Source organism: Pan paniscus, chromosome X (assembly GCF_029289425.2).
Source record: "Pan paniscus chromosome X, NHGRI_mPanPan1-v2.0_pri, whole genome shotgun sequence".
Taxonomy (NCBI): Eukaryota; Metazoa; Chordata; class Mammalia; order Primates; family Hominidae; genus Pan; species Pan paniscus.
Genome location: NC_073272.2, coordinates 75259787 through 75282791, shown reverse-complemented (window position 1 = coordinate 75282791; position 23005 = coordinate 75259787). Strand labels below are relative to the sequence as shown.

Below are 23005 nucleotides of genomic sequence, written 5' to 3'. Positions count from 1 at the left end.
GCGATTCCTCAGGGATCTAGAACTAGAAATACCATTTGACCCAGCCATCCCATTACTGGGTATATACCCAAATGACTATAAATCATGCTGCTATAAAGACACATGCACACGTATATTTATTGCGGCATTATTCACAATAGCAAAGACTTGGAACCAACCCAAATGTCCAACAATGATAGACTGGATTAAGAAAATGTGGCACATATACACCATGGAATACGATGCAGCCATAAAAAATGATGAGTTCATGTCCTTTGTAGGGACATGGATGAAATTGGAAACCATCATTCTCAGTAAACTATCACAAGAACAAAAAACCAAACACCGCATATTCTCACTCATAGGTGGGAATTGAACAATGAGATCACATGGACACAGGAAGGGGAATATCACACTCTGGGGACTGTGGTGGGGAGGGGGGAGGGGGGAGGGATAGCATTGGGAGATATACCTAATGCTAGATGACGAGTTAGTGGGTGCAGCACACCAGCATGGCACATGTATACATATGTAACTAACCTGCACAATGTGCACATGTACCCTAAAACTTAAAGTATAATTAAAATAAATAAATAAATAAATAAATAAATAAAATAAAATAAAATAAATTAGATTACAGCCCTAAAACCCCACAACAGGACTTAATTAACCTCGCCTTCAAGGTGTACAATAACAGACAAGAGGCAGCCAAATGGCAACGTACTTCTGAGTTGCAATTACTTGCCTCCCCTGTATGAGAAACGCCAGCCACATCTCCAGCACACAAGGACTTCAAAACGCCTAAACTGTAGCAGCCAGGCATTCCTCCAGGACCTCCTCCCACAGGATCTTTCTTCTAGTGCCGGAAATCTGGCCACTGGGCCAAGGAATGCCTGCAGAGCAGGATTCCTCCTAAGCCATGTCCCATTTGTGTGGGACCCCACTGGAAATTGGACTGTCCAACTCACCCAGCAGCCACTCCCAGAGCCCCTGGAACTCTGGCTCAAGGCTCTCTGACTGACTCCTTCCCAGATCTTCTCAGCTTAGTAGCTGAAGACTGACACTGCCTGATCGCCTTGGAAGCCTCCTGGACCATCACAGACACTTTGGCTAACTCTTACAGTGGAGGGTAAGTCCATCCTCTTCTTAATCAATAAGGAGGCTTTACCTTCTTTTCAAGGGCCTGTTTCCCTTGCCTCCATAAATGTTGTTGGTACTGACAGCCAGGATTCTAAACCTCTTAAAACTTCCCAACTTTGGTGCCAACTTGGACAATATTCTTTTATGCACTCCTTTTTAGTTATTCCCACCTGCTCAGCTCCCTTGTTAGGTCGAGACATCTTAAAATATCTGCTTCCCTGACTATTCCTAGGCTACAGCCACACCTCATTGCCTCTCTTTCCCCCAGTTTAAAGCCTCCTTTGCATCTTCCTCTTGTATCCCCCCACCTGAACCCACAAATATGGGATATCTCTACTCCCTCTCTGGCAATCTACCACACGCCTATTAAAACCTTTACCCTTACCCTGCTCAATGCTAATACCCCATCCCAAAGCAGGCTTTAAAAAGGTTAAAGCCTGTTATTACCCGCCTGTTACAACATGGCCTCTTAAAGCCTACAAAATCTCCTTACAACTCTCCTATCCTAACTGTCCAAAAACCGGCCATTCTTACAGGCTGGTCCAGGATCTTCGCCTTATCAACCAAATTGTCTTGCCTATCCACCCTTTGGTGCCAAGCCCATATACTCTCCTATCCTCAATACCTCCCTGTACAACCCATTATTCTGTTCTGGATCTCAAACATGCTTCCTTTACTATTCCTTTAGACCCTTCATCCCAGCCTCTCTTTGCTTTTACCTGGACTGATCCTGACACCCATCAGTCCCAGCAGCTTACCTGGGCTGTATTGCCTCAAGGCTTCTGGGACAGCCCCCATTACTTCAGCCAAGCTCTTTCTCATGATTTACTTTCTTTCCACCCCTATGCTTCTCACCTTATTCAATATATTGATGACCTTCTACTCTGTAGTCCCTCCTTTGAGTCTTTTCAACAAGATACCCTTCAGCATTTATTTTCCAAAGATAACGGGTATCCCCCTCCAAAGCTCAAATTTCTTCCACATCTGTTACCTGCCTCGGCATAATTCTTCTTGAAAACATGCGTGCCCTCCCTGCCGATCATGTCCAGCTGATCTATCAAACCCCAACACCTTCTACAAAGCAACAACTCCTTTCCATCCTGGGCATGGTTGGACACTTTAACCTTTGGATACCTGGTTTTGCCATCCTAACAAAACCATTTATAAACTCACAAAGGAAAACCTAGCTGACCCCATAGATCCTAAATCCTTTCCCCACTCCTCTTTCCATTACTTAAAAACAGCCCTAGAAGTTGCTCCCACACTAGATCTCCCTAACTCATCCCAACTCTTTTTCATTACACACAGCCGAAGTGCAGGGCTGTTCGGTAGGAATTCTTACACAAGAGCCGGGACCGCGCCCTGTAGCCTTTCTGTCAAAACAACTTGACCTTACTGTTTTAGGCTGGCCTCCACATTATTCCTGATACCTCACCTGACCCCCATGACTATATCTTTCTGATCCAGCTGGCATTCACTCCATTTCCCCATATTTCCTTTTTTCCTTCTCCTTACCCTGATCACACGTGGTTTATTGATGGCAGTTTCACCAGGCCTAATCGCCACTCACCAGCAAAGGCAGGCTATGACATAGTATCTTATACATCTATCATTGAGGCTACCGCTCTGGTCCACTCCACTACCTCTCAGCAAGCCTAACTCATTGCCTTAACTTGAGCCCTCAATCTTGCAAAAGGATTGCGTGTCAATATTTATACTGGCTTTAAATATGCCTCTGACGTCCTGCACCACCATACGGGCTGAAAGAAGTTTCCTAGTGAGCAAGGGTCCTCCATCATTAATGCCTCTTTAATAAAAACCCTTCGCAAGGATGCTTTACTTCCAAAGGAAGGTGGAGCCATTCACTGCAAAGGCCATCAAAGGACCTCAGACCCCATTGCTCAAGGCAACAATTACGCTGATAAGACAGCTAAAGAAGGGGCCAGTATTCCTACTTCTGTCCCTCATGGCCAGTTTCTCTCTTTCTCATTAGTCACTCCTACTTACTCTCCCACTGAAGTTTCCACCTATAAATCCCTCCCCACTCAAGGCAAATGGTTCTTAGACCAAGGAAAATACCTCTTTCCAGCCTCACAGGCTCATTCCATTCTATCATCCTTTCATAACCTCTTCCATGTGGGTTACAAGCCACTAGCCCACCTCTTAGAATCTGTCATTTCCTTTAAGACATTTGCCCTGCATTTCACTCCATCCTTGGCTACCTTCCCCTTGTTCTTTGGAATCTCCTCCTAGCCCCTCCACTTGCTTGCTTATAACCAGCCCCATGAATAGAAGTGAAAGGTTACTCATAGACATTATGAGCTTACTCATACACCATAAAAATAGAACCTCCCCCTCTACCCAGTTGCCCCATCAATCCCCATTACAACCTCTAACATGTGCTGCTCTCGCTAAATCCCTAAGAGTCTAGGTGCAAGACACCTCTTTTGGTGCTTCCTCTCATCTTTTCACTTTACATTTCCGGTTTTGCCTTACAAAGGTCTTTTCTTCCTCTGCAGCTCCTCCACCTACATGTCTACCTGCTAATTGGATAGGTACATGTACGCTAGTTTTTCTTGTTCCCAAAATTCAATTTTCAAATACGACCATGCAACTTCCTGTCCCCCGCATGACACCAACCAGACAAAAAAGAATTATTCCTCTAATCCCTCTACTTGTAGGCTTAGGACTTTCTGCTTCCACTACTACCCTTGGAGCTGGAATAGCAGGGGTTTCAACTTCTATCATGGCCTTCTGTAGCCTTTCTAATAACTTTTCTACTAGCATTACAGATAAATCACAAACTTTATCAGTCCTTCAGGCCCAGGTTAACTCCTGAGCTGCAGTTCTCCTTCAAAGTCGCCAAGGACTTGACCTACTCACTGCTGAAAAAGGAGGACTCTGTGTATTTTTAAATGAACAATTTTGTTTTTATCTAAAACAATCCAGCCTGCTATATGACAACATACAAAAGCTTAAAGATGCCCAAAAACTCGGCAGCCAGGCAAATAATTACAGTGGATCCACCTGGACACTTTCTAACTGGGTGTCTTGTCTCCTCCCTATTCTTAGTCGCCTGGTACCTGTGTTTCTCCTTCTCTTATTCAGGCCTTGTGTCTTCTGTTTGGTTTCTCAATTCATACAAAACCACATTCAGATCATTACCAATCATCCTATACGACAAATGCTACTTTTAACGACCCCATGGTACCATCCTCTGCCCCAAGATCTCCCAACAGCCTAAATTCCTATTCCTTGTAACTCATTATAAATTTTTTTTAAGGTGTCCATGCAGTCCCTGGTCACGCTTGAAGCAGTCCCAAGAAACATCGCCCCTACACCAATAATCCCCAGTAAAACTTACATTTTCTTTATCTTTTATTATAACTTTATATTTTATAAATAAAAAGACAGGAATGTCAGACCTCTGAGCCGAAGCTCAGCCATTGTAACCCCTGTGACCTGCACATATATGTCCAGATGGCCTGCGGGAGCCAAGAAGTCTGGGGCAACCCAAAACTACAAGAGAAGTAAAACAGCCAGCTCCTGTCTTACTTGACTGACCAACCTTACAACATTCCATTATGACTTGTTCCTGCCCTGCCCCAACTGATCGATCAACTTCGTGACATTCTTCTGGGCAATCAGTCTTATGATCTCCCTACCATGCACCCTGTGACTCCCTCCTCTGCTGACAATTGATAACCACCTTTAACTGTAACTTTCCACTGCTTACTCCAGTCCTATAAAACTGCCCCACCCCTATCTCTCTTTGCTGACTCCTTTTTTGGACTCAGCCCTCCTGCACCCATGTGAAATAAACAGCTTTATTGCTCACACAAAGCCTGCTTGGTGGACTCTCTTCACATGGATGTGCGTGACATAGATCTTCCCTCTGACAGAGCCTACCCAAATGAAAAGGAACAAGAAAACCAACCCTGGTGATATGACAAAACAAGGCTTGTTAACACCCCCCAAAAATCACACTAGTTCACCAACAGTGGACCCAAACTAAGAAGAAATCCCCCATTTACCTAAAAAAGAATTCAGGAGGTTAGTTATTAGGCTAATCACAGAGGGACCAGAGAAAGGCAAAGCCCCATGCAAGGAAATCCAAAAAAATAATACAAGAAGTGAAGGGAGAAATATTCAAGGAAATAGATAGCTTAAAGAAAAAGCAATAAAAAATTCAGGAAACGCAGAATACACTTTTAGATATGCGAATTCTGTGGAAAGTCTCAGCAATAGAATTGAACAAGTAGAATAAAGAAATTTAGCGATCAATGACACGGTCTTTGAATTAGCCCAATCCAACAAAGACAAGGAAAAAAGAATAAGAAAATATGAACAAAGCCTCCAAGAAGTCTGGAATTATGTTAAATGACTAAACCTAAGAATAACTGGTGTACCTGAGAAAGAAGACAATTCTAAAACCTTGCAAAACGTATTTGGGGGAATAATCAAGGAAAACTTCTGTGGTCTTGTTAGAGACCTAGACATGCAATTACAAGAAGCACAAAGAACACCTGGGAAATTCATTGCAAAAAGATCTTCACCTAGGCACATTGTCATCAGGTTATCCAAAGTTAAGACAAAGGAAAGAATCTTAAGGTCTGTGAGACAGAAGCACCAGGTAAACTATACAGGAAAGCCTATCAGATTAACAGCAGATTTCTGCCAGAAACCCCACAAGCCAGAAGGGATTGGGGCCCTATCTTCAGCCTCCTCAAACAAAACAATTATCAGTCAAGAGTTTTGTATCCGTGAAACTAAGCATCATATATGAAGGAAAGATACAGTCATTTTCAGATGAACAAATGCTGAGATAATTTGCTATTACCAAACAACTACTACAGGAACTGCTAAAAGGAGCTCTAAATCTTGAAACAAATCCTGGAAACACATCAAAACAGAACGACTTTAAAGCATAAATCACACAGGAACTATAAAATAAAAATACAAGTTAAAAAGCAAAAACAAACAAACAAAACAAAGCACACAGGCAACAAAGAGCATGATGAATGCAACAGTACCTCACATTTCAATACTAACATTGAATGTAAATGGCCTAAATGCTCCATTTAGAAGATACAGTACCGGAGAATGAATAAGAACTCACCAATCATCTGCTGCCTTCAGGAGACTCACATAACACATAAGGACTCACAAAAATTTAAAGTAAAGGGGTGGAAAAAGGCATTTTGTGCAAATGGACACCAAAAGCGAGCAGGGGAGCTATTCTTATATCAGACAAAACAAACTTTAAAGCCACAGCAGTTGAAAGAGACAAAGAGGGACATTATATAATGGTAAAAGGCCTTGTCCAACAGGAAAGTATCACAAACCTAAATATATATGCACCTAACACTGGACCTCCCAAGTTTATAAAACAATTACTAATAGACCTAAGAAATGAGATAGACAGCAATACAATTATAGTGAGGGACTTCAATACTTCACTGACAGCAGTAGACAGGTCAATCAAGACAGAAAGTCAAAAAAGAAACAATGGATTTAAACTATACGTTGTAACAAATGGACTTAACAGATATATACAGAACATTTTATCCAACAACTACAGAATACACATTCAATTCAACAATGCATGGAACTTTCTCCAAGATAGACCATATAATAGGACACAAAAGGAGGCTTGATAAATTTAAGAAAATTGAAATTATATCAAGCACTGTCTCTCACTATAGTGGAAAAAAACTGGAAATAAACTCCAAAAGGAACCTTCAAAACCACGCAAATACATCGATATTAAATAACTTGCTCCTGAGTGAGCACTGGGTCAAACAAAATCAAGATGGAAATTTAAAAATTTCTTTGAACTGAATGACAATAACAACACAACCCAGGCCAGGCGCAGTGGCTCACACCTATAATCCCAGCACTTTGGGAGGCTGAGGCAGGTGGATCACAAGGTCAGGAGATCGAGGTCATCCTGGCTAACATGGTGAAACCCCGTCTCTACTAAAAATACGAAAAAAAAAAATTAGCCGGGCATGGTGGTGGGTGCCTGTAGTCCCAGCTACTCGCAAGACTGAGGCAAGAAAATGGCATGAACCTGGGAGGCGGAGCTTGCAGTGAGCTGAGATCACGCCACTGCAGTCCAGCCTGGGCAACAGAGCGAGACTCCCTCTCAAAAAATAAAAATAAATAAAAACAAAAAACACAACCTATCAAAACCTCTGGGATACAGCTAAGGCTGTGCTAAGAGGAAAGTTCAGAGCCCTAAACGCCTATATCAAAAAGTCCAAAAGAGCACAAAGAGACAATCTAAGGTCATACCTCAAGGAACTGGAGAAACAAGAATAAACGAAACCCAAACCCAGCAGAAGAAAGGACATAACCAAGATCAGAGCAGAACTAAATGATACTGAAACAAACAAACAAAACTCCACAAAAGATAAATTAAACAAAAAGCTGGTCTTTGAAAAGATAAATAAAATGGATAGACCATTAGCAAGACTAACTAAGAAGAGAGAAAAATGCAAATAACCTCAATAAGAAATGAAATATGAGATATTACAACTGACACCACTGAAATAGAAAACATCATTTAAGGCTACTATGAACACCTTTATGTACATAAACTATAAAACCTAGAAGAGATGGATAAATTCTGGAAAAATACAACCCTCTTAGTGTAAATCAGGAAGAAATTGATACCCTGAACAGACCAATAACAAGCAGTGAGATTGAAATGGTAGTTTAAAAATTACCAACCAAAAAAAGTCCAGGACCAGATAGATTCACAGCAGAATTCTACAAGACATGCAAAGAAGAATTGATGCCAATCCTTTTGACACTATTCCACAAGAGAGAAAAAGAAGGAACCCTCACTAATTCATTCCATGAAGCCAGCATCACCCTAATACCAAAATCAGGAAAGGACACAACCAATAAAGAAAAGTACAGACAGATGTCTTTAAGGAATGTAGATGCTAAAATTATTAACAAAACACTAGCTAACCAAATCCAAAAACATATCAAAAAGATAATCCACCATGATAAAGTGGGTTTCATAACAGGGATGATTTAACATATGCAAGTCAATAAATGTGATACACCACATAAACAGAATTAAAAACAAAAATCACATGATAATCTCAATAGATGCAGAGAAAGCATTCAACAAAATCCAGCATCCCTATATGATTAAACCCTCAGAAAAATCGGCATGCAGGGGACATACCTTAATATAATAAAAGCCATCTATGACAAACCCACAGCCAACATAATACTGAATGGGGAAAAGTTGAAAGCATTCCCTCTGAGAATGGGAACAACACAAGCATGCTCACTCTCACCACTCCTCTTCAACATAGTACTGGAAGTCCTAGCCAGAGTAATCAGACAAGAACAATAAATAAAGGGCATCCAAATTGGTAAAGAGGAAGACAAACTGTCCCTCTCTGCTGAAGATATGCTTGTTTACCTGAAAACCCTAAAGACTCCTCCGAAAATCTCCTAGAACTGATAAAAGAATTCAGCAAAGTTTCCAGATACAAGATTAATGTACACAAATCAGTAGTTCTTCTATATACCAACAGTAACCAAGCTGAGAATCAAATCAAGAACTCAACCCCTTTTACAATAGCTGCAAAAAAAAAAAAAAATACTCAGGAATATACCTAACCAAGGAGTTGAAAGACCTCTATAAGGAAAACAACGAAACACTGCTGAAAGAAATCATAGACAACACAAACAAATGGAAACACATCCCATGCCCATGGATGGGTAGAATCAATGTTGTGAAAATGACCATACTGCCAAAAGCAATCTACAAATTCAATGCAATCCCCATCAAAATAAAACGATCATTCTTCACAGAGCTAGAAAAAACAATTCTGAAATTCATATGGAACCAAAAAATAGCCCACACAGCCAAAGCAAGATTAAGCAAAAAGAGTAAATCTAGAGGCGTCACACTACCTGGTTTCAAACTATAATATAAGGCCGTAGTACCAAAACAGTATGGCACTGGTATAAAAATAGGCACATAGACCAATGGAACAGAATAGAGAACAAAGAAATAAACCCAAATACTTATAGCCAACTGATGTTTGACAAAGGAAACAAAAATATAAAGTGGGAAAAGGACGCCCTTTTCAACTAATGGTGCTGGGATACTTGGCTAGCCACATGTAGGAGAATGAAACTGCATCCTTATCTATCACCTTATAGAAAAATCAACTCAAGATGGATTAAGAACTTAAACCTAAGACCTGAAGCTATAAATATTTTAGAAGATAACACTGGAAAAACCTTTCTAGGTATTGGCTTAAGCAAGGATTTCATGACCAGGAATCCAAAGCAAATGCAATAAAAACAAAGATAAATAGTTGGGACCTAATTAAACTAAAGAGCTTTTGCACAGCAAAAGGAACAGTCAGCAGAGTAAACAAACAGCCCACAAAGTGGGAGGAAATCTTCACAATCTATACATCTGACAAAGGCCCAATATCCAGAATCTACAATGAAGTCAAACAAATCAGCAAGAAAAAAACAAACGATCTCATCAAAAAGTGGGCTAAGGACATGAATAGATAATAATCAAAAGAAGATAAACTAATGGCCACCAAACATATAAAAAATGCTCAACATCACTGAAGATCAGGGAAATGCAAATCAAAACCACAATGTGATACCACTTTACTCCTGCAAGAATGGCCATAATCCAAAAATAAAAAAAAGAGTAGATGTTGGCATTGATGTAGTGATCAAGGAACACTTCTACACTGCTGGTGGGAATGTCAACTAGTACAGTCACTATGGAAAACAGTGTGGAGATTCCTTATAGAACAAAAAGTAGAACTACCATTTGATCCAGCAATCCCACTACTGGGTATCTACCCAGAGGAAAATAAGTCATTATTCGAAAAAGATACTTGCACACCCATGTTTATAGCAGCACAATTCTCAATTGTAAAATCGTGGAAACAACCCCAATGCCCATCAATCAATGAGTGGATAAAGAAAATTGTGGCATATATATATAATACTCAGCCATAAATAGGAATGAATTATGAATTAACAGCATTTGCAGTGACCTGGATGAGATTAGAGACTATAGTTCTAAGTGAAGTAACTCAGGATTAAAAAACCAAACATCATACATTCTCACGGATATGTGGGAGCTAAGCTATGGGGACGCAAAGGTATAAGAATGATGCCATGGACTTTGGGGACTTAGGGGAAGGGTGGGAATGGTGTGAGGGATAAAAGACTACAAATATGGTGCAGTGTATACTGCTCCAGTGATGGGTGCACCAAAATCTCACAAATCACCACTAAAGAACTTACTCATGTAACCAAACAAGACCTGTACCCCAATAACATATAAAAAAAAATTAAAAAATTAAAATTAAAAAAACAAAACAAACAATAAAACAAAAACAAAAAAGCAAAAAGAGAAACAAAACAAAACAAAAAGCCTAACACAGTCATGTAACAAACAGAACACTTGTTTGGAAAAAATGTAGAAATTTTATGAAATAAGCTTCAAGTTCTACCAAGGAAAACAGGAATATAGTAATACAAAGTGTTGTTTCTCCCATACCTATCCCCCGTCATTCCCCTTCTTGTTAATGGTACCAATACCTTTCAGCATTGACTGTGAAATCACTCTCACCATCTCACAATCCAGTAAGAAAATCATATAGACCATAAGTCTGTAATGTCTCACTGGCTAATACTTCCACATTATCATGTCTTACCTAGAATTTTAAAAAGTATTTCACCTACTTAGCACTTCTTACTCCCTCCAATGCATCTTTTAAAATATATCATTCTCAAACTGATATTTTTAAACCACAGATCTAAGTTATAATGTATCTTTCACTCTCTTGCCCACAACCCTTTGACCAAGAGATAAAGCAGAAAATATCTCTGCTGAGCACACATTGGCCACCAGGTTCTGATTCCCATCTATTCTTTCAAGCACAAAACACAGCTCCACACCATTCATGCTCCTTCCAGAATGACTATGACTTATTTCCCTGAAAACGGCCCCTGAGTCACACAATGAAGCCTCTGATTGGAAATTCTCTTACTCCACTCAATTATCATGTGATTAACATGGCCTATCTTCTTTCCTACTATGACATCAGAATTCATTTTCTTGAGCTTTAGTGCTTTTTGTGGCCTTTGTATAGATTCTTCCCTGGTGCCCCAGGTTCTGGCACATAGAAGCTGGACATTTATCCCTGCAGTCTCTGAGAGATAAGAATGTAGGAGGCAGCAAGTCCTGGGTGAGAGAGGAAGCTGGATTAAGTACCACTAGGAATAAATGCAGAGGGAAAAGCAGATCACTGGCTGGGAGAAGCTTTTGGTCTTCCTAGAGATATGTGAACAATCACTCTTTTACAGACATAAGAATGAATATTATCTCTTTTCCAGGTACCTTACCCTCACTAAACCTGGTTGGGGGAAGTCTTCCCATTGCAACATACACAGTTTTGGTCTTTTTAGAGATATGTGAACAATCATTCTTTTACAAACATAAGAATGAATATGATCACTTTTCCTGGCACCTTACCCTCACTAAACTCGGTGGAGAGAAGTCCTCCCATTGCAACACACACAGAAGATGTAGTCTCCATCCGACTCTCTTAGTCTGACATTGAGGGTCTGGCTTCAGACAGAATGACAGTTTTGCCCCAGAGACCTTGCATATGGAAGAGCTGTATGTGGTAATTAAGCTTCTTCCTCCACTCCCTCCAGCATCTGTGACAACAAACAAGAGGATAGGTATATTAGACCACAGAGCTTCACAAAGAAAAATGTTTGTACATGTCTGCACATCTGACATCCGACACCCCTCGTAATGAACCTGTCTTATGGGTTCTGCCACACAACCAGGCCTGATTATAAACTACAGCCTGACCAGCACCAACAATGGCAGAGGCATGAACCCCAATTATGCTTCCAGGGCTATACCACTCTATACCCCAGCTCCACCACTGGGGTCTGTATGGTATGGAAGCATGGAAGCCCCAACACCCAACATAAAGATTCATCAATTTCCTTCAACACCCAGACTGAACATAAGCACTGTAGCCCCACCCAATCTTTATTTGAAATGGTTTCTGAACCTTGTCTTTTATACACAACCTTGATCAGATCCAGCTGTTTCCTGAATACCACAATAGCAAGGATAAAGTCCTGAAACCTGACTCTGCATCTGTCTCAATTCAAAACAGGAAGATGTAACTAGTCCTGTAAGTAATTGGCTCCTGTCCCTGTAATATATCACGTTCAGTTGTAATCCCCAATGATGGAGGTGGGAAGGTGACTAGATCATGGGGGTAGATTTCTCACAGTGGTTTAGCACCATCATCTTGGTGCTGTTCTCATGATAGTGAGTCAGTTCTCATGAAATCTAGTTGTTTAAAAGTGTGTAGCACCTCCCTCGCCCTCTCTTACTCCTGCTCCTGCCATGTAAGACGTGCCTGCTTCCCCTTCACCTTCCACATGATCATAAGTTTCCTGAGGCTTCCTCAGAAGCCAAGCAAATGCCAGCACCAAGCTTCCTGCACAGCCTGCAGAACCATGAGCCAATTAAACCTCTATTCTTTACAAATTACCCAGTCTTAGGTATTTCTTTATAGTAATGTGAGAATGGCCTAAGACACCCTGTCAATCTGCACCTGGGCAGTGTCTTCATAATTCAAGGTGCAGTACAGCAATTCTGACACTGGAGGCTGCGTTGCCTAACAAATAATCACAAGAGCCAGAATTATTCAGGAAATATCTGAGACTGGCCTTTATCTCTAAGAGACAATGGAAAGAAGATTTCCAATAAATATTACAGTTAGTGGCATAGAGGTTTTCCCTCTTTCTCCTCTACATCCTGGTTTATTCCCTGTGTTGATGCCTCCAGATCTACTCCCAGTCACTGGACACAGTCATACACAAACGCATAATGCACAGCAATCCACCTCTGTACAGTCTGACTGACGATATTTTCAACATATGCTGTATTTTTCTGAACATAACCCCATCATACATAGAAAAGCAACTGAAAGTTGAGAAACTGTAAGTTGAGTCATCATAAGTCAGGGACATCTGTCTATTCTACTTTTATGATGCCTGTCATGGCAAATCAAGTAGCCTCCTAATTTCTCTTCCCTGTTCCACTTTCTGATTCTCTCAAAAATCCATCCTCAACACCGTAAAGAGATCGCTCATCAATCCATCAACAACTGACAAGAAACTTGTAATGAATTCGCAAAGAGTTGCATGGAGGAATCAAATGGGTAGAGGCCTTGTTATACATATTTTAAATTAATCTTTACTGTTTAGTTAAATGACAGTTGTTACATGCAGTTGTAAGAAATAATTCAAAGATTACACAGAGATCCTGTGTACGCTTTATTCAGTTTCCCCCAATGGTAAAATTTTGCAAAACTACAGTACAATATCACAACCAGGATATTCACATTAATAGTGAGATACAGAATATTCCATCGCCACAGGGATCCTGCCTGTTGCTCTTCTACAGCTATACTCACTTCCTTCCTGCTCCCACCCCTTTCTTAACCTCTGGAAAGAACTAATCGTTTCTCCAATTCCATAATTTTGTCATTTCAGAAATGTAATATAAACGGAATCACACATCGTGTAATCTTTGGGACCGCCTCATTTCACTCAGCATAATTCTCTGAAGATTCCTCCAGGTTGCTGGTTGTTCTGTGTTTGTTCCTTTACATTCCATTGTATGGAACGGTTCAACAGTTTGTTGAACCATTTGCATTTTGAATGACAACTAGGTTGTTTCCCATTTGGAGTTATGACAAGTAAAGTTGCTACAAACATTCATGCACAGGACTTTGTGTAAACATGTTTTCATTTCTCTGTGATAAATTCCTAAAAATATAATTACTAGATCATATAGCAGTTTTTTTATTACACTTTTAAGTTATAGGGTACAGGTGCACAATGTGCAGGTTTGTTACATATGTATACATGTGGCATGTTGGTGTGCTGCACCCATTAACTCTTCATTTAACATTAGGTATATCACCTAATGCTATCCCTACCCCCTCCCCCAACCCCACAACAGGCCTCGGTGTGTGATGTTCCCCTTCCTGTGTGCATGTGATCTCACTGTTCAATTCCCACCTATGAGTGAGAACATGTGGTGTTTGCTTTTTTGCCCTTGTGATAATAGGCTGAGAATGATGGTTTCCAGCGTCATCCATGTCCCTACAAAGGACATGAACTCATCCTTTTTTATGGCTGCATAATATTCCATGGTGTATATGTGCCACATTTTCTTAATCCAGTCTATCACTGTTGGACATTTGGCTTGGTTCCAAGTCTTTGCTATTGTGAATAGTGCTGCAATAAACATACGTGTGCATGTGTCTTTATAGCAGCATGTTTTATAATCCCTTAGGTATATGCCCAGTAATGGAATGGCTGGGTCAAATGGTATTTCTAGTTCTAGATCCCTGAGGAATCGCCACACTGACTTCCACAATGGTTGAACTGGTTAACAGTCCCACCAATAGTGTAAAAGTGTTCCTATTTCTTCACATCCCCTCCAGCACCTGTTGTTTCCTGACTTTTTAATGATCACCACTCTAACTGGTGTGCGATGATATCTCATTCGGGTTTTGATTTGCATTTCTCTGATGGCCAGTGATGATGAGCATTTTTTCATGTGTCTTTTGGCTGCATAAATGTCTTCTTTTGAGAAGTGTCTGTTCATATCCTTTGCCCACTTTTTGATGGGGTTGTTTGTTTTTTTCTTGTAAATTTGTTTCAGTTCACTGTAGATTCTGGATATTAGCCCTTTGTCAGATGACTAGATTGCAAAAATTTTCTCCCATTCTGTAGGTTGCTTGTTCACTCTGATGGTAGTTTCTTTTGCTGTGCAGAAGCTCTTTAATTTAATTAGATACCATTTGTCAATTTTGGCTTTTGTTGCCATTGCTTTTGGTGTTTTAGTCATGAAGTCCTTACCCATGCCTATGTCCTGAATGGTATTGCCTAGGTTTTCTTCTAGGGTTTTTATGGTTTTAGGTCTAACGTTTAAGTCTTTAATCCATCTTGAATTAATTTTTGTATAGGGTGCAAGGAAGGGATCCAATTTCAGCTTTCTACATGTGGCTAGCCAGTTTTCCCAGCACCATTTATTAAATAGGGAATCCTTTCCCCATTGCTTGTTTTTGTCAGGTATGTCAAAGATCAGATAGTTGTAGATATGTGGCATTATTTCTGAGGGCTCTGTTCTCTTCTATTGGTCTATATCTCTGTTTTGGTACCAGTACCATGCTGTTTTGGTTACTGTAGCCTTGTAGTATACTTTGAAGTCAGGGAGTGTGATGCCTCCAGATTTGTTCTTTTGGCTTAGGATTAACTTGGCAATGCAGGCTCGTTTTTGGTTCCATATGAACTTTAAAGTAGTTTTTTCCAATTCTGTGAAGAAAGTCATTGGTAGCTTGATGGGGATGACATTGAATCTGTAAATTACCTTGGGGAGTATGGCCATTTTCACGATATTGACTCTTCCTACCCATGAGCACGGAATGTTCTTCCATTTCTTTGTGTCCTCTTTGATTTCATTGAGCAGTGGTGTGTAGTTCTCCTTGAAGGGGTCCTTCACATCACTTGTAAGTTGGATTCCTAGGTATTTTATTCTCTTTGAAGCAATTGTGAATGGGAGTTCACTCATGATTTGGCTCTCTGTTTGACTGTTATTGATGTGTAAGAATGCTTGTGATTTTTGCACATTGATTTTGTATCCTGAGACTTTGCTAAGTTGCCTATCAGCTTAAGGAGATTTTGGGCTGAGACGATAGGGTTTTATAGATATGCAATCATGTCATCTGCAAACAGTGACAATTTGACTTCCTCTTTTCCTAATTGAATACACTTTATTTCCTTCTCCTGCCTGATTGCCCTGGCCAGAACTTCCAACACAATGTTGAATAGGAGTGGTGAGAGAGGCCATCCCTGTCTTGTGCCAGTTTTCAAAGGGAATGCTTCCAGTTTTTGCCCATTCAGTATGATAATGGCTGTGGGTTTGTTATAGATAGCTCTTATTATTTTGAGATATTTCCCATCAATACCTAATTTATTGAGAGTTTTTAGCATGAAGGGATGTTGAATTTTGTCAAAGGCCTTTTCTGCATGTATTGAGATAATCATGTGGTTTTTGTCTTTGGTTTTGTTTATATGCTAGATTACATTTATTGATTTGTGTATGTTGAACCACCCTTGCATCCCAGGGATGAAGCCCACTTGATCATGGTGGATAAGCTTTTTGATGTGCTGCTGGATTTGGTTAGCAAGTATTTTATTGAGGATTTTTGCAATGATGTTCATCAGGGATATTGGTCTAAAATTCTCTTTTGTTGTGTCTCTGCCCAGCTTTGGTATCAGGATGATGCTGGCCTCATAAAATGAGTTAGGGAGGATTCCCTTTCTTTCTATTGATTGGAATAGTTTCAGAAGGAATGGTACAAGTTCCTCTTTGTACCTCTGGTAGAATTCGGCTGTGAATCCATCTGGTCCTGGAATTTTCGGTTGGTAAGCTATTAAGTATTGCCTCAAATTCAGGGCCTCTTATTGGTCTATTCAGAGATTGAACTTCTTCCTGGCTTAGTCTTGGGAGGGTGTATGTGTCAAGGAATTTATCCATTTCTTCTAGATTTTCTAGTTTATTTGCATAGAGGTGTTTATAGTATTCTCTGATGGTAGTTTGTACTTCTGTGGGATCGGTGGTAATATCCCCTTTATCATTTTTTTTTGTGGCTACTTGATTCTTCTCTCTTTTCTTCTTTATTAGTCTTGCTAGTGGTTTGTCAATTTTGTTGATCTTTTCAAAAAACCAGCTCCTGGATTCATTGATTTTTTGAAGGGATTTTTGTGTCTCTATTTCCTTCAGTTCTGCTCTGATCTTAGTTATTTCTTGCCTTCTGCTAGCTTTTGAAGGTGTTTGCTCTTGCTTCTCTAGTTCTTTTAATTGTGATGTTAGGGTGTCAATTTTGGATCTTTCCTGGTTTCTCTTGTGGGCATTTAGTGCTACAAATTTACCTCTACACACTGCTTTGAATGCATCCCAGAGATTCTGGTATGTTGCGCCTTTGTTCTCTTTGGTTTCAAAAAACATCTTTATTTCTGCCTTCATTTCGTTATATATCCAGTTGTCATTCAGGAGCAGGTTGTTCAGTTTCCATGTAGTTGAGTGGCTTTGAGTGAGTTTCTTAATCCTGAGTTCTAGTTTGATTGCACTGTGGTCTGAGAGATAGTTTGTTATAATTTCTGTTCTTTTACATTTGCTGAGGAGTGCTTTACTTGCAACTATGTGGTCAATTTTGGAATAGGTGTGGTGTGGTGCTGAAAAGAATGTATATTCTGTTGATTTGGGGTGGGGAGTTCTGCAGATGTCTATTAGGTCTGCTTGGTGCAGAGCTGAGTTCAGTTCCTGGATATCCTTGTTAACTTTCTGTCTCGTTGATCTGTCTAACATTGAGAGTGGGGTGTTAAAGTCTCCCATTATTATTGTGTGGGAGTCTAAGTCTCTTCGTAGGTCTCTAAGGATTTGCTTCATGAATCTGGGTGCTCCTGTATTGGGTGCATATATAGTTAGGATAGTTAGCTCTTCTTGTTGAATTGATCCCTTTACCATTATGTAATGGCCTTCTTTGTCTCTTTTGATCTTTGTTGGTTTAAAGTCTGTTTTATCAGAGACTAGGATTGCAACCCCTGCCTTTTTTTGTTTTCCATTTGCTTGGTAGATCTTCCTCCATCCCTTTATTTTGAGCCTATGTGTGTCTCTGCATGTGAGATGGGTTTCCTGAATACAGCACACTGATGGGTCTTGACTCTTTATCCAATTTGCCAGTCTGTGTCTTTTAATTGGAGCATTTAGTCCATTTGCATTTAATGTTAATATTGTTATGTGTGAATTTGATCCAGTCATTATGATGTTAGCTGGTTATTTTGCTCATTAGTTCATGCAGTTTCTTCCTAGTCTCGATGGTCTTTACATTTTGACATGATTTTGCAGCAGCTGGTATCGGTTGTTCCTTTCCATGTTTAGCGCTTCCTTCAGGAGCTCTTTTAGGGCAGGCCTGGTGGTGACAAAGTCTCTCAGCATTTGCTTGTCTGTAAAGGATTTTATTTCTCCTTCACTTATGAAGCTTAGTTTGGCTGGATATGAAATTCTGGGTTGAAAATTCTTTTCTTTAAGAATGCTGAATATTGGCCCCCACTGTCTTCTAGCTGGTAGAGTTTCTGCCGAGAGATTCACTGTTAGTCTGATGGGCTTCCCTTTGTGGGTAACCTGACCTTTCTCTCTGGCTGCCCTTAACATTTTTTCGTTCATTTCAATTTTGGTGAATCTGACAATTATGTGTCTTGGGATTGCTCTTCTCGAGGAGTATCTTTGTGGCATTCTCTGTATTTCCTGAATCTGAATGTTGGCCTGCCTTGCTAGATTGAGGAAGTTCTCCTGGATAATATCCTGCAGAGTGTTTTCCAACTTGGTTCCATTCTCCTTGTCACTTTCAGGTACATCAATCAGACGTAGATTTGGTCTTTTCACATAGTCCCATATTTCTTGGAGGCTTTGTTCATTTCTTTTTATTCTTTTTTCTCTAAACCTCTCTCTCGCTTCATTTCATTCATTTGATCTTCCATCACTGATACCCTTTCTTCTAGTTGATCACATCAGTTACTGAGGCTTGTGCATTCGTCACGTAGTTCTCGTGCTGTGGTTTTTCAGCTCCATCAATTCCTTTAAGGATTTCTCTGCATTGCTTATTCTAGTTAGCCATTCCTCTAGTTTTTTTCAAGGTTTTTAACTTCTTTGCCTTGGGTTCAAACTTCCTCCTTTAGCTCATAGTAGTTTGATAGTCTGAAGTCTTCTTCTCTGAACTCATCAATGTCATTCTCTGTCCAGCTTTGTTACATTGCTGGTGAGGAGCTGCATTCCTTTGGAGGAGGAGAGGTGTTCTGATTTTTAGAGTCTCCAGTTTTTCTGCTGTTTTTTCCCCATCTTTGTGGTTTTATCTACCTTTGGTCTTTGATGATGGTGATGTACAGATGGGGTTTTGGTGCGGATGTCCTTTCTGTTTGCTAGTTTTCCTAACAGTCAGGATCCTCAGCTGCAGGTCTGTTGGAGTTTGCTAGAAGTCCACTCCAGACTCTGTTTCCCTTGGTATCAGCAGCAGAGGCTGCAGAACAGCGGATGTTGGTGAACAACAAATGTTGCTGCCTGATCCTTCCTCTGGAAGTTTTATCTCAGAGGAGTACCCGGCTGTGTGAGGTGTCAGTCTGCCCCTACTGGTCGGTGCCTTTCAGTTAGGCTACTCAGGGTTCAGGGACCCACTTGAGGAGGCAGCCTGTCAGTTCTCAGATCTCCAGTTGTATGCTGGGAGAACCACTACTCTCTTCAAATCTGTCAGACAGGAACATTTAAGTCTGCAGAGTTTTCTGCTGCCTTTTGTTTGGCTATGCCCTGCCCCCAGAGGTGGAGTCTACAGAGGTCGGCAGGCCTCCTTGAAACTGCGGTGGGCTCCACCCACTTCGAGCTTTCTAGCCACTTTGTTTACCTACTCAAGCCTCAGCAATGGCGGGCGCCCCTCCCCCAGCATTGCTGCTGCCTTGCAGTTTGATCTCAGACTGCTGTGCTAGCAATGAGTGAGGCTCCGTGGGCGTAGGACCCTCCGACCCACGTGTGGGATATAATCTACTGGTGTGCCGTTTGCTAAGACCATTGGAAAAACACAGTATTAGGGTAGGAGTGACCCGATTTTCCAGGTGCCATCTGTCACCCCTTTCTTTGACTAGGAAAGGGAATTCCCTGACCCCTTGCGCTTCCCGGGTGAGGCAATGCCTCACCCTGCTTCAGCTGACGCTTGGTGCGCTGCACCCACGGTCCTGCACCCACTGTACAATACTCCCCAGTGAGATGGACCCAGTACCTCAGTTGGAAATGCAGAAATCGCCCATCTTCTGTGTCGCTCACATTGGGAGCTGTAGACTGGAGATGTTCCTATTTGGCCATCTTGGCTCCACCCCCTCATATAGCAGTTTTCTGTTTAGTTTTGTAAGAAATTACCAAACTGTTTTCCAAACTGGCTGCCACCATTTTACAACCCGAAAAGCATTGTATGTGTAATCCAGTTTCTCCTCATCCACACTAGCATTTGGTGTTGTCTCAATTATTTTTAATTTTAGCTATTCTCATATATGTGTAGTGATATCCCATCTTGGCTTTAATTTGCATTTCCGAAATGGCGAATAATTTTGAACATCTTTTCATATGCTCATTTGCCATTTGTATATCCTCTTTGGTAAAGTATTGTTCATGTCTTTCCATATTTTATTCTCAGATAGTTTGCTTTTACTATTAAGTAATGAGAGTTCTTTAAATATTCTGGAAATTATTCCTTTGTGAGATATTTGTTTTATAAATATTTTCCCCCAGTCCGTAGCTTGTTTTACTGTTCACTTCACAGGGTCTTTCGTAGAGTAAGAACTCAACTTTGCCTATCAGCTTAAAGAGATTTTGAGCTGAGATGATGGGGTTTTCTAAATATACAATCATGTCATCTGCAAACAGGGACAATTTGACTTCCTCCTTTCCTAACTGAATACCCTTTATTTCTTTCTTTTGCCTGATTGCCCTGGCCAGAACTTCCAGTACTATGTTGAATAAGAGTGGTGAGAGAAGGCATCCTTGGCTTGTGCCAGTTTTCAAGGGAATGCTTCCAGCTTTTGCGCATTCAGTATGATATTGGCTGTGGGTTTGTCATAAATAGCTCTTTTTTATTTTGAGATACATTCCATCAATACCTAGTTTATTGAGAGTTTTTAGCATGAAGGGGTATTGAATTTTATGGAAGGCTTTTTCTGCATCTATTGATATAATCATGTGGTTTTTGTCATTGGTTCTGTTTATGTGCTAGATTACATTTATTGATTTGTATATGTTGAACCAGCCTTGCATCCCAGACATGAAGCCGACTTGATCATGGTGGATAAGCCTTTTCATATGCTGCTGGATTCGGTTTGCCAGCCATTTATTGAGGACTTTCACATTAATGTTCATCAGGGATATTGGCCTGAGATCTTCTGTTGTTGTTGTTGTGTCTCTGCCAGGTTTTGCTATCAGAATGATCCTGGCTTTAAAAAATGAGTTAGGGAGGAGTCCCTCTTTTTCTAATGTTTGGAACAGTTTCAGAAGAAATGGTACCAGCTCCTCTTTGTACCTCTGGTAGAATTCGGCTGTGAATCCATCTAGTACTGTGCTTTTTTTGGTGGGTAGGCTGTTAATTACTGCCTCAATTTCAGAATTTGTCATGGGTCTATTCAGGGATTCAACATCTTCCTGGTTTAGTCTTGGCACGGTGTATGTGTCCAGGAATTTATCCGTTTCTTCTAGATTTTCTAGTTTATTCACATAGAGGTGTTTATAATATTCTCTGATGGTAGTCTGTACCATTTCTAGGGGATCAGTGGTGATATCCCCTTTATCATTTTTTTATTGTGGCTATTTGATTCTTCTCTCTTTGCTTCTTTATTATTCTGGCTAGTGGTCTACTTTGTCAATCTTTTAGAAAAAATCAGGTCCTGGATTCACTGATTTTTTGAAGCGTTTTTCGTGTCTCTATATTCCTCAATTCTGCTCTGATTTCAGTTATTCCTTGTCTTCTGCTAACTTTTGAATTTGTTTGCTCTTGCTTCTCTAATTTTTTTAACTGTGATGTTAGGGTGCCAATTTTAGATCTTTCCCAGTTTCGCCTGTGGGGGATTTAGTGCTGTAAATGTTCCTCTAAACACTGCTTTAGCTGTGTCCCAGAGATTCTGGTACGTTTTGTCTTTGTTATTGAATTCAAAGAACTTATTTATTTCTGCCTTGATTTCGCTATTTACCCAGTAGTCATTCAGGACCAGGTTGTTCAGTTTCCATGTAGTTGTGCAGTTTTGAATGAGTTTCTTAATCCTGAGTTCTAATTTGATTGCACTGTGGTCTGGGAGACTGTTTGTTATGATTCTCTTCTTTTGATTTTGCTGATGCGTGTTTTACTTCCAATTATGTGGTCAATTTTAGAAAAAGTGTGATGTGGTGCTGAGAAGAATGTATGCTCTGTTGATTGGGGTGGAGAGTGCTTTAGAGTTCTATTAGGTCGGCTTGGTCCAGAGCTGACATCTCAGTATACAGAATCAATGTGCAAAAATCACAAGCATTCTTGTACACCAATAAAAGACAGAGAGCCAAATCATGAGTGAACTCCCATTCACAAATGCTACAAAGAGAATAAAATACCTAGGAATACAACTTACAAGGGATGTAAAGGAACTCTTCAAGGAGAACTACAAACCACTGCTCAAGGAAGTAAGAGAGGACATAAACAAATGAAAAAAACACTCGATGCTAATGGGTAGGAATAAACAATATCATGAAAATGGCCATACTGCCCAGAGTAATGTATACATTCAATGCTATCCCCATAAAGCTACCAATGACTTTCTTCACAGAATTGGAAAAAACTACTTTAAAGTTCATATGGAACCAAAAAAGAGCCCGCATCGCCAAGGCAATTCTAAGCCAAAAGAACAAAGCTGGAGGCATCACACTACCTGACTTCAAACTATACTAGAAGGCTACAGTAACCAAAACAGCATGGTACTGCTACCAAAACAGAGATATAGACCAATGGAACAGAACAGAGGCCTCAGAAATAACACCACACATCTACAACAATCTGACCTTTGACAAACCTGACAAAAACAAGTAATGGGCATAGGATTTCCTATTTAATAAATGGTGTTGGGAAAACTTGCTAGCCATATGCAGCAAACTGAAACTGGACCCCTTCCTTATACCTTACACAAAAATTAACTCAAGTTGGAT

At 40.3% G+C, this 23005-nt stretch overlaps 1 long non-coding RNA gene across 1 annotated transcript in view; it reads right to left on the bottom strand.

Annotated features, from left to right (window-relative positions):
- LOC134729782 (uncharacterized) overlaps window positions 1-23005 on the bottom strand; it is a 142239-nt gene that overhangs the window by 35340 nt on the left and 83894 nt on the right. Inside the window, exon 4 of the long non-coding RNA XR_010111207.1 lies at window positions 11669-11856. This is a non-coding gene — a long non-coding RNA (uncharacterized LOC134729782). The remainder of the gene's footprint in view (window positions 1-11668; window positions 11857-23005) is intronic.